This window comes from Bidens hawaiensis, unplaced genomic scaffold, assembly GCF_021521415.1.
Source record: "Bidens hawaiensis isolate Kalapana, Puna unplaced genomic scaffold, B.hawaiensis_p1.1 tig00003241_1, whole genome shotgun sequence".
NCBI classification, from domain to species: Eukaryota; Viridiplantae; Streptophyta; class Magnoliopsida; order Asterales; family Asteraceae; genus Bidens; species Bidens hawaiensis.
In genome coordinates, this window is record NW_027491177.1 from 47,220 (window position 1) to 60,525 (window position 13,306).

The following is a 13,306-nucleotide window of genomic DNA, read 5'->3' on the forward strand; positions in this document are numbered from 1 at the left end:
ACGGGTTGTTTTAAAAGAGTATCAAATTTGTTAGGTATAAAATGACGGCCAAAAAATGTTTTTATTGATATATCTTTTTGTTTAATGGTTTAAGTTAGAAATATGTTTAATGTTGTCATTTTACTTTGTTTGTTGTTGTATGTTATTTTGTTTTAATAAAAACAACTTTATTAATGTTTAAATGTTACTCATTATTAAATATGTTATTATGGTATATTTAATTTGGATTCTATTGTTTTATTATATTTTCAGGTGGTAAAGCAAAATGAGTTTCTTTTGGGAAAATGTTTGAAGAAGTTGATGGTGGTTTAATATGAAAGAACATGTTTATGTCTTTTGTTGCTGTTTTTTGGTTGTTCAATGTACATTAACTTATTGTAACTTTTAACTTTTAAGATCTAGACAATGTAAATGGTTAACGTTTTGGTTCGAAAGTTTGAACAAGTATTATGTTGCTTGAGTTTGTTGTTTAAATTTATTATGTGTGTTGACATGTTTTCCACCCATGTGTAACACGGGCTATACCTTATGAACATGTAAGGGAGTGGTTTTTTTACCCTTATTAAAACAAGGTTGTTATCAGGTTTGAGAATGGACAGTATAAGAATTTTAAGCCTAAACAACTATTGTTATGTGATGATTTGATCATGTTGAGAGAGCTTGACCTGTTGAAGTTATCTAATGCAAGAAAAGAAGTTGCACATCTCGATTTGAAAGCGGAAGTGAGTTTGAAGGTCAAATGGTTAGAACAATGTTGTAACTATGAAAGTGATTATGAAGATTTTCCATACAATTTGGAGTCTGATGATGAACTTTAAGGTAAAATATAAATTCTTTATATATTGTTGTTAGATTTAATACAAGCGGAAATATTTTTATCTTTTTTTTATGTTGACGTTGAGTGGCGACGTGAATTTTATTTTTTATTTTTGAATTTTAATATAATTAACGTTTTTTTAACTTTTTAAAAATATAACTACATATATTGCAAATTCCGACCCCCACATCTTATCCTCCATTTCTTTCTTAACAAACAAAAAAATCGGTGAGACTCGATTTGAAGATTTAGTGACCTGATTTGAGAAAAATATGCATGAGTGACCTAATTGGAACACTTTTGAAAGATGGTTACTATTCTATGAGATATTCCCCATGATGAAATGTGTCACCTTTTGAGGTTTCTTATAACAATACTTAGACCAACAATCTTTCAAACAATTCGATTTCTGTGTAGCAATCCACACACACGTAAGAGGATGTTCGGAACTGCTTATTACTTTTAGAATGAATTTGCAACTTTAAGCTACTTATTTCACTCATAAATGATTAGATAAGCATATGAAGTACAACCCAAACTCATTCATGTCACCAAATCATGTTGCTTTGTACCATCAAAAATGCAGCATATGAAGTACAACCCAAACTCATTCATGTCACCAAATCATGTTGCTTTGTACCATCAAAAATGCATTTTGCACGTTTAATGGTGCCAAGTAAGCCAGATATGAACATGTTATAACCAAAACGATGCCTAATTATGTACCCATCAAGTTGTCCCGAAGGTAATGTGCAGAAGCAGGAAAAATGTGGAAAATGAAATTAGGACTGGTTCAATCTCAACAGTTAACATGTGCCTAAACAAAGCATTTTTAGTGTATATTCTAACAAAATGCATAAGATAATTTAGATCACATACTTCAATATCACAAACATCAATATCATAGAGATTTAGAGATGTTAATTATCCTCACATTTAGGAAATAATGCATTCACTAAACATAGCTTAAATCTCCAAATATGTAAAACTTGATGCCCTTAGTCTTCTTCTCTCTCTGGTGGAAGTCCACACGGCAACAACATTTTCTGCGAAACAAAAAAAAAACTAAATTAAACCACCTGCAAATAATCTCAAGAAACAGGAAACATATATTATTTAAAAGGTCGAATAAAATCGATACATAATCCATATCATATTCATCTAATTGATCCTATTTTGAAAGATGAAAGAATAATAAAAGAGTTGAACATGAAAAACACCTGCATAAAATTGTAGCGTTCTCTCCCAATCGATTCATTCTCCGCTATTGCAAAATAAGCGAGCATTGGATAATGACCAACATATGAAGCATAGCTGTCTCGCTGGATATTAACCGCCCATTCACTTCAAGAAAAAAAAGAAAAAACGGGTTTACTTTCAAAAAGAAAATCAGTAAATCTAAAACTCAAAATTGTATAATATTTATACAAAAGATAAGCAAACAACTTACAATCTGCTCATGTCTGCATGTCCTGTTCCAACATACTTAGCTTGCAAATGCTCAAGTTGGGAGTTGATATTAAACCTGTCAAGCCTGCCAACAATGCAACAAAAACATTATTTTGATTAATCTATGCTAAGAAATTATCAAAATAAATGGAAACACAGACAAATATTACATTGTATCAGTCATATGCAATATAAGGAAACCCAAACAAAGAGATTTAAAACAAAAACTCAAGATAGAGATCACAGTTAACAAGAGTTTATTACTTGTGTCGTTTGATGAATGAAGTTTTCTAAGTAGTATTAAGATCACACATTTATGTATAACATTAACTGGTGACAGTGTTGTAAAAACCGCGATTAGTCATCGATTAGCAGGTGATTAATCACTAATCTGTATGCTATAGATTTAATTTCACTTAATTGGGCTAACAAATAGGTAGCCCCGTCACATGACACATCCCACCCAAATCGTTCAACATTGGTCAAAATTTGTCATAACTCATAACTGGTCAAATTAGATCAAAATCTTTGAAGTTTTTGAAAAATTATACCTATTTTGAATTTTTAATAATTATATTAAAATTATGTAAATATATAAAATTTTGAAAATTAACATATAAAATTTCAATCCTATTAATCACCGGCCGACTAGTAGCTAGTGACTAGCGAGTTATACAACATTGAGTGGTGACATATTACTTATTAGTTTGTTCAACTATAACTTAGTTAAGGCTTTCTGTAACCTAACCTGTAGTTATCTTCCAATCACAATAACAATAATAATAGCTTCAGATAAACAAGTATGAATATCAAGTATTAACCATGCTTACCTGCATATTAACCCGGTTGATATAAGTTCAGATTATTATATCCGCCAATAGCTGTAATAAAATTTGTAACAAAACTTTAGAATTAATATCAAAACCAATCGATTACCAGCCAACCTACTGTTCACTTCTAGTTAATATCGGACAACAGATTGCAAATTGATACTCAATTTCTAGGGGTTCTTTACAGTAATTCACAAATCAGGGTTTAACAACACGATTTTTTATTTTTAGGGTTTCAGTAATTACGTCTAAACACGAAATTAAATATGTTATTTGCTTCTATAACTTCATGTTCCAGAAGTTACAAAATTGAAAATTGAGGAATATATTGACAAGTAATAAAGAGAGTAATATTATAGGTAGAGATTAACTAACATAAACCTGCAACAGCCAAACAAATCTGTAGTAGCCGCCGGAGAAATGAGCTGATCAGCCGGTGATAAGGATTAAATGATTAATATTATTGGAATTTTTTTTGTTTGGGGGGGGTGGTTTTGTTTGGCCTAGTTTTTTTATTTTGGCTTATGGTTATATTTTAAATTAGTTTATATCTTATTTTCTATTATTTAATAAGTTATTTTTAAGTGTTTAGATTAGCTTATATCTTACAAGTTAATTATGTGTTTTAGTAAGTTGTTAAATTCATCATTCTTTAATTTGTGAGAGCAATAAGTTGCTTCAATAATTATTAATCCATCACCATTTGAGAGAAAATGAGTAACATACAATTTTAAACAAATAATTTTCTTCAAATAAGCTAAAAAACTATCTTCATATAAGCTTCTCTAAATGAGCTTATATAAGCTTATAAGCATAAGCTTAAAAAGGTAAACCAAACACTAAATTAAGCTTATTTTGTAAAAAAAGCTAAAAAAGCTATAAGCTTTGTTAAAAAAACTAGACCAAACACCCCTTTAGATTGATGAAGCATAACCATATTAGTTTTATTTTTTATGTTTTCTGTTTACCTTTTTTCTATAAACTCCTAACAAATAGTAGTTTTTTTTTCTTTTTCTTTGTTAAACAGCCATTTGATCGCTGATGGGTCATTGACTCCCCTGCTCATCTTCATTCATAGAGGAGAAAGCCCACGGGTCATTGATCAAACGTCCTTATTTCTATTTATTTCTATCTATGTTTCCCATTACTTTGGTGGGTGGTATGGTGGTTAAGCTATTAAATATGAAGTTAATGGTTTAATTATTGTGCAATGAACATTTAGAAGGTCAAAAAAAAGTTTATCTACATTTTGATATAAACTTTAACACCAGAGCCGTCGTAGCATGCATACAAATAAATTTTAGTAACTTTATGTTTATTACAGGCCCATCGCGATGCACTGCTTAACGTGTATCAACACTCTCGCTGCGACGCGCGTGCCATTTACTAGTTAACATGAAAACTCAACTCTTAAAAGAAAAAAAAGGATTTTTTGTTCCGCAAAATTAATTATAACTCCCAACCCCCCCCCCCCCCCCTACCACTACCATACCATACGACAAAAGCGTTCACCACCACGAACAATAACCATAAATCTCCAGTTCCCCCATCTGCCTCGACTTCTGATGTTATCTTCCCTGAATGGAGTTGATTACTGGTTATCGGATTTCACCCATCCGTCTCAACGACCTACCTTGAATATCCTATCTTCTAGTCCATGTCAAGTATGATGTTTGGGTTAAATGTAGAATGGAATGATGTAGTTTATAAAGATTTGTTGAGAAATAAAAGGGGTGTATGGAGAATCATGGAGGACTTGAAGTCTTGAACTATTATTTTTCTTTTTTAATATAAATAAAAACATATACATTTCATTAGAATCAATACTTTTTAAATAAAATAATACACAAATAATTAAATTAAACTAATCTTCGTCCGAGTCAAGATGTTTAGACTTGCAAGATGTTCTATGAGATTAAATCAAAGTCTTAAATGTAACTCCGCTAGGATATCATCATCAATAACTGGCTCGGTCAGAGGATCCCTTATGTAGACCGGTGATATCACATTTCCATCGTCTTTATGATCATATTGTACAATATAATGCACGCATCCATTTAGTTCCTAACCTTCTCGTTTTAATGAGCTCGGACGGGTCACCTAAGTATACTGCATCTTACTTTTAGTACACCGAAAGTTCGCTTGGCATCTATTCTTGTCGATGCTTGCACTTTTTGAACTTCTTTTGTTTTGTCTCAGTTGGATATGGGTACACTTTCACAAACGTAGAGAAAGCATGGTATCGGTAAGATAATAGCTACGTTGATGCCGTTGTTTGAACTGGGCGGACCAAAAGGTTTCATGCGAAAATGACAAATCATTCGAGCATGATCGTTGGGTATTGGTGATCACCTCGCATATAATGGTCTTGCAAAATACTCGGGCACATCCTTAATGTAACATCCCAGCTTTAAGCGGAATACGCCTGGGTGTAACGTACAGATTACTCATACGCTCATAACACTATTAAAGCGACAATAATTATATTTATTTCATTTCATAACGTAACAAGTACACAATTATTCATAAATAAAAATAAAACACTTCATCGAAACAATAAATAAGTTCTTTATTCAAATAACCTAAGGTATACTAATGATATTTATCCTTAACACACCATCGATTCAACATGTAGCCATTGAAAATAATATATTTGTCAACAATTAAGTTGGTGAGTTTTCATAAGTTTTTGCGTATACATACATACATACATAGATACATAAATGCACGCTTCAAAGTTCGTAATGCAATAAATATTCAAGCGTAAAGTAAATGGAATCAATTAATGTCATCCTCCCGTTCCTTTAGTCGATGACGTAGTAATAGGGGAAATGAGAACCACCTTACGAAAACAACCGAAGTCGTAATGTTAGACGGCGCAGGGCCGTCCAGTCGGACCCTCCCACTATGTGTATGTGTTTGTGTAACTTCCACCATAAGAATAGTAAACACGTTGCAAGCAAGTTCACGTATAATTATAAACAATATACAAAAATAGTATTAACATGTACGATAATTTTGAATCGGTTTATAAACAAGCACAAAACTAACGAAATAAAACTGGTGACATGCTACACCCAAAAAAATATTAAAAGCGTTAAAATGAGGTTATGAAGAACTCACTTGGAATGAGGAATACGATAACGAGGAGACGATAAGGATTAGAGCAAATTAGTTGGTCCCACAAGGAGTCCCGACAATTTTTCCTAGTTATTTAAGTATACACAATGAATATCCAAAACAAAATAAACAAACTAAACACAAAAGCAAAAAAATGGGTTTATAATATATTTGGGATCGCTAAAGTATTCACATAAAATTTATGTAAGAAAAATTAGTTAGTTTAAGTATTCTTAAAAGTCATTATTATTATTATTATAGTAAAAATATATAAATTCATAATTGATTATATATTTATTATTATAGTAAAAATATATAGATTCATAATTGATTATATATATATATATATACCCGAAAACGTTTAATGAGAATTTATCTTAAATATTTAACAGTGTTTGGTTTGTTAAACAAGTGTAAATATTATTTGTTTTTAATTAATAAAGTTTTATTAAAAGAAATAAAATAAAAAAATACAAAACCGGACCAGGGGGTTCAAACCTGCGCCCCTGGTCGGGTTTCAAGTGCATCTGCCACTAAGGCAGATGTCAAGTTTGTTTATAATATGCAACCGGTTAAACTTATACAGTATCTCAAAACAAACTTTAAATCTCAAGAACCCTAGAAATTCAATTGAGGGTCTTACACCTTCTGTCGATCAAACTTGACAAAGGGTTTTCAAGAGGTCCTACAATCTATATTCAATTACCTGAAATGATATGGGTTGATCGAGATACAAGAGTTATGGATTTCGGCCGAAAACGAAATCAAACAAGGTCAAGAACTGCTTCTTGGCTGCAATTAACTTAGGGTTCTAATTCGGAATTAAATAGTGGGTGTGAGGAACGATTTAATTGCCTTGTGGCCATGCATGTATAGGTTTACAAGATCAAAGTAATATGTGGCTCAAGTTAATGCGAATTGGACGAAAATTGGTAAGGTTTGGCCGTCAGTTTTCAATAACTTCCATATAGAACGCATGCATGACGGTGAGCAAACTGTCAATTGTAACATCCTGCCTTTTGATAATAATAAATAAAAGAATTTCGTTTACTTAGTGGTGTGTTGTTATTTAATTAAGTTAAATAAATATAATAGAGTGTGGGCTTGAACAATAAAAGATGGAATAAGAGATGGTGATGGACCTTAGGTCCATGGGCTTTGGTTATATAAACACCCTTAAACCTCCCTAGAACCCTAAAACCCCCATTTCCTTCATCTAACCTCCATAACACACTCAAAAACACACAAACACTCCTCTTCCATTTCAGCTCAGATCCGAATATAAACCAAGAAGAGTTTGTGTTAGATCTTTGTCATACAAGCAAGAACACGTCTAGATTCACGTGTTGAATCAAACCTGGAGCTAGAAGTGAACCAAAAAGGTACGTTTAGGTTAAATGTTAAGTTTTTGAGGTCAGTTTGCCTTAGGATTTGATAGTAAGGCAAATCAAGCCTTATTAGGTAAGAAAAATGTAAACTTGAACGTAAACAAGATGTTTGGAATGAAACTGGATGAACGAGAAATGTTTGGACCGTGTTAGAACGAGTAAATGAAGTCGTTATGGCCAGGAACAAGTTTTATCATTAAAACGGGCATAACGGGATGAAAGGAAGTGATAAGAATGGAAATACGTGAAAAACCATGTGTGAAACGAGTTCCAAACGAATCGAATCGAACTATAAATGAATCGAATTGGAAGAACGAATCGAATTGGAAATTAATCAAATCTAACTGAAACTCGATTCCATTGGCTTGGAAATTCGATTCGGTTGGTTTGAAACTCGATTCGATTGGTTTGGAAATTTGATTCGATTGGTTTGAAACTCGATTCGTTTGGTTTAAACATCAGCTCGACCCCAGCCAGGGGCTCTGCCCTTAGACCCTACTAGGGGTTGCCGCCCCTAGACCCCGCTACCAGGTCCGCACCCCCTTTAGCTAGGGGTTTCACTAACCTAGAAGTATGATATAGTTAGAGGTAGTTAATTAATACTTATAATTATTACACAGTTAGCCGTGCACAACTAAAGAGGGGTATTACAGTTAACTCATAGAAGAACATAACACATGTGAGTTTCTAGCTCATTTTCTATGTTATGTTTTCGGGGCTGTGTGCATACTCCTATGTGATTAGTTAATACACATACCTTAAGTGGTAAGTGTATGCTATATGATTGTTTAATGAATGATAGATGAATGATATAAAAAAGGTTAAAAGTATGTAAGTAATTATATGAATGATAGTATGAAGGAATATATGTATTAATGTATGACTGTATGGGAAGAATGGACCAGGCCCTTATAATATCTGTGAAGTTATTTTAAACTTATAAGTATGTATGTAAAGTTAAAATGCGAAAGTATGAAGGTAAGAATGAATATATACTTATGTATGTACAAAAGAAAGTAAAGCAGGTTAAGTATGTAGTATGTGAACGTAATGTATGTCGCCTGATTAACTAGAACTCACTCAGCGTAGCTAACTTTTAGTATGCACGCAGGTAAATAGGTTAAAGGAGTTGGCTTGATGATGGCACATGGTATGGACTGATCGGCTGGCATCTAAAGAAGGAAGACATGATGTATTAATTTTATGTTTTATGTTAAGACAATTTGTGAGGTTTTAAGACAAGTATTCTATGGTTTGTAAGACATGGTTGATCTTTTAATTATTCCGCGAAAAGTTTTAATTAACTATGATATTTAGATTTGTGTTTATGATTAAATCCAACGCTAAAGTTGGGCAACGGGGCCTTACAGGTGTCATTGTATTATAACCGGGAAAATTAGGCATGATTAAGGGTGTTTGTTGTGTGAGTCGTGAAGGAGGGGAAAGGTGTTGGTGGAGGCGGGGTAGAGAGGGGAGAGAGAGAGATGGAGATTTGAAATATTTTCAATCCAGTCCATGGGATGTAGCTTGGTGATCAAGAGTTGAAAAAACCATGGTGTAGGGGCTAAAAATGCACATATTTTACATTAAACGAGTAGGATACGAGCCACGTGTAGATACAATAAAGATAAAACCGAAAACATATATAATAACTCAACGTTTTTCATTAAATACTAGGATCCGATTACAAACGGTTACATAAAAAGAAAAACAAATATAAATCCGAATTTTGACGAATTTCACAGTACTCCAAACCTAGTGTGTAGTTGATACTACTTAGCAGTTCGACAGGAAGGATTACCGGTTGCAAGTTGCTTAACCAGTTCGCCGATGTGCATTTTTGAAGGCCGTGAAAATCTTTTTTTTTTACCTACGACTAGCCTCTCCTGAAACCTTGTTTCTATGTCTCCAACAATTTTTAAATATAACTGCTTCGACATCCGACGCGTCACTCCAAATGTAGCTTCATTGAAACCACCCAGAGCTTGCTTCTATATCTCCAACAATTTTTAAATATAAGTGCTTCGACATCCGACGCGTCACTCCAAATGTAGCATCATCGTATTATGGTATAGACAAAGTAATCATCCGTTGTCGTGTTGGATTTCTGCTTGCGTTGTCATATCCATGAGAAATTGGAGACCATTTGCTTCGATCTTGTGAATTCGAACTCGTGTGATGACTCCGATGGAATATATACTTTAAGATTAATTTTATCGTGCAAAATTGTTTGTAGAAATGATAGTTGTTTTGTATAATTTTTTTTAAAAAGGAAGTTAGGTTTGTTTATAAGTTTTTTTTTTAATTATTTCTTATTTTGTTAAGGTCAAAACAGTCTCATAACCAATTAACCATTGCCGGCGGTCATTTTCTCACCACCTTTCTCGCTTCACATACCTAAAATCCCTACCTAAACACTTACCGTCCCGAACCATCGGCAGCAGTGTATCTGTGGTGCCGATGAAACCAATTTCCAACCCGAGGAACATCACAAACGCCCTTATTCTCACCTATGATATGGCTTTAAATATGTATTAAATGAAAGTTAGACTCAGTAAATATAAACCACGTACGAGAAAGATAATAACAACGAATTTATTGTGAGATGCCTACCTAAGTTTTATACCTAGCCAAAAACTATTTTGATTATAAAGCATCTGGTCACAATGCAAAAGGACAGTACGTATCAGTGAGTCCCCTCTAGAATTGTCAGATCAAAACCTCTCATTTTCTGTCCCTGTTTGACTTTGCAAAAATACAAATATAACTTTATAAATGTGTTTTTTTGTATAATATAATCTTCTTTTTTATGAACGGTAAAATCGGAAGGAAAATTGTATTATTTTTAAAATAATAATACAAGCATGAAAGAGGACAAACAATAAAACAGTAGCATATCCAAGTTGTATGAAGAAAAATCCAGGTTCGTTTATTTTACACCCATGTCAATAGCTGGTGAATTAATAATTCGGCAGCTTTAAATTTATTTAGGAAAATCTTAAAATAGTGAATTTGACCATATTTCTTTCTAAAATAGTTAATGATGATTTCTTTATATGAAATAATCAAATCCAAAATACCAAAAAAGAAAAAAGAAAAAGAGAAAAAACTCAAGTATACAAAATATCCAATCAATAATTGTGTGTGGTGTCATCAGACTACAGAGTAGCAGACTAATATACTTTCCGGCTATAGAGGAGCCAACTCGGCCATGGCTATATGTGAGCCGGATTACCAACTCTTCAGCTACGTAAGTGTCGTTCGTTCCAACTCTTATGTAGCCGGATAGATTCTTTGTGCCTATAGCTGAGTTAGTCCATGTGTAAATATTTTGTGAACTTAATTTCCCAACCCCACTCTTTTGTGTTATTCTGTATATATAGGCTACATGGTGTTTTCTCTGCCTAACAAACTACTTGTCAACCCATGTTTGATCCTTTTCGATTTGATTATTTCTAAAGAAAGAAAAAGTCATTAGCTACTTTGAAAATAAATTTGGACAACTTAATTATTTTTCAGATTTTGCCTTTTAATTTCATTATTGGAATATATGTTTAATTTCTTTAATTTTGCGATTTAATGTAACATAATATTTTAGAGCATTTTGTTTATGTTTGTGAGGCCATGTGTAGTGGAGGGGCTATAATTAGGGGCGAATTATGACACGTGGCGCCCAGTCAGCATGGAGTGGAAATTTGTTTTTAGGGTGTAATGGTGTAAGGGCTACAAGTTGGGCCCACAGTGTCTTTTTTTATTATTTTCTTTTTATAATTAAACTAATTAAATAAAAACTAATTTATTTAAATAATTAAATAAAAATGCATTAAAATTAAAAAGAAATACAAAAAAAACATAACTAAAAAAAATACATAACTAAAAATATTAAAAAAAACATAACTAAAGAAAATAATAAAAAAAAAAACATAACTAAAAAAAAAGAAACTAATATCCGTAATATTCGCGCATTTTTTCACGTCGTCGTTGAAACAATAATGCGGCTTCCTCGTGAAACCCCTCCGCTTTGAGAGATTCGTAGTCGTCTTTCATTTGTTTTAATTCCAACGTCTGGTTCATCTTTTCTTGTTGTTTGTTGGATGCTCTAAGGTCGGCTCCTATTACGGTGGCATTTGTTTCCAAACGACCGACCAACTCGTTTATTTCAACAGGCTCCGTATTGAATCGTGTTGACAACGAACCTTCCCCCTTATTTTTTCTCGATCTTCCGCATGGTCGAGGCAACTCCTCTACCTCTTCGTCGTCTATATCAACATCGTCGGCTAAACTGATCGTGTCGTCCAGGAAGAAGCTACGAACATCGGAGGGTGTGTTTGGTGTGCTCGGATTTGTCGACGACGATGTCTTTGACCTTTTTGATTGTCGGGATGAGCTGGCTCGTCGGGCGACGGGAACGGTTGGTGCCCCGGCCCATTTCGCGCAAGCGCGTAGTTTTTTCCAACAATTCAAGTACTTGAACGGTTTCCCGGGCCGCTCAAAAGTTTGGCCCTGAGCTTGAAAGTCGCTCAAGGCTTGAGTTATAATGTCGCCATCGTTATATCCGCTACGCCAGCCGGGCCCCTGCAACCGGTTAATTATGCCGGCAAATTTTTGACAATCGGCGTTAAGCCCCTTCCAGTGGGCTTGAACCGCTTCTTTTCCCCGGTAGTCTTCGGGTTTACTGGTTATCTCGAGCCAAGCTTCAAATACTTTCTTCCAAAACACCCCGGTGGCTTGAAAGTTAGCTACAAATTAAAATTATTTGTCAATTAGTATATATTTTAATAAACACTAAATACATTTTAATAAATACTTAATATTAAAAAACTTACCGACGTTAGGATCCTCCGAAATGACGATCCAAGCCCTTGCAAGGGCCACCTCCTCCTCGCTCCAATGCTTGTATGGATCACGTTGCGCCATCGACTCCCCCGGTTGTTGTTTTTTTGTGTTTACGGGCCGGCTTTTTGCTTGAACCGGAGGCCCGTGACGTTTGCGTATCCGGTACCGTCACCAGCTCCGACTCCGGTGGTGTAGACCCGAACGCCGGCATTGTGTTTTGGGGGCTGAGATAGTTGGCGTACATGTTTAGGTTCGGGTCGGAAAATTGATACGGATAGCTCGGTTGGTTCGGGTTCATCGGGTTCCATTGTAAGTTTGGTTGGTTCGGTTGGCTCGATTGCGAACCATACGTTTGACCGAAACCAGGTAATTGGTAGTTCGGTTGGTTCGATTGCGAACCATATGCTTGACCGAAATCAGAGAGTTGGTAGTTCGGTTGGTTCGGGTTGTTTCTAGGATTCATTTTGTTTATTTTTTGTAAGAATTTAGGTATGATTTGTGTATAAAATGGATATAAAATAGAGAAGAAGGGGTTATATATATATATATATATATATATATATATATATATATATTTATTGTTTATTTTTTTTTTTAAATTTGACCGTTGTCAAACGGTCTTTTAATTATAATATTATTATTTTTCTTTATCCATCGGCGACAAGATAACCCCGCCCCCACCCTTTTTGCCCAATTATTGCCGGGGGGAGGGCGGTGTTCTAGCCCCATTTCGCCCAATATCGCCCCAATCCGGCGGCCATTACACATAGCCTGAAGGGTGAACGAAGTGGGTGGTTGGATTATCAGTTTCAACTTTCACAATGAATTTATGGTTTAAAACATATAATAAAAAATGAAAATGATAG

At 34.1% G+C, this 13,306-nt stretch overlaps 1 pseudogene across 1 annotated transcript; it reads right to left on the bottom strand.

The window, feature by feature from the left end:
- Nucleotides 1-1,407: 1,407 nt before the first annotated feature.
- LOC143622645 (uncharacterized protein At4g14342 pseudogene) lies at nt 1,408-2,365 on the bottom strand (annotated as a pseudogene). Its single transcript, XR_013151757.1, has 3 exons — nt 2,268-2,365; nt 2,038-2,161; nt 1,408-1,863 (listed from the first exon to the last, which is right to left on the bottom strand). The product of XR_013151757.1 is annotated as an uncharacterized protein At4g14342 pseudogene (transcript).
- Nucleotides 2,366-13,306: the final 10,941 nt, after the last annotated feature.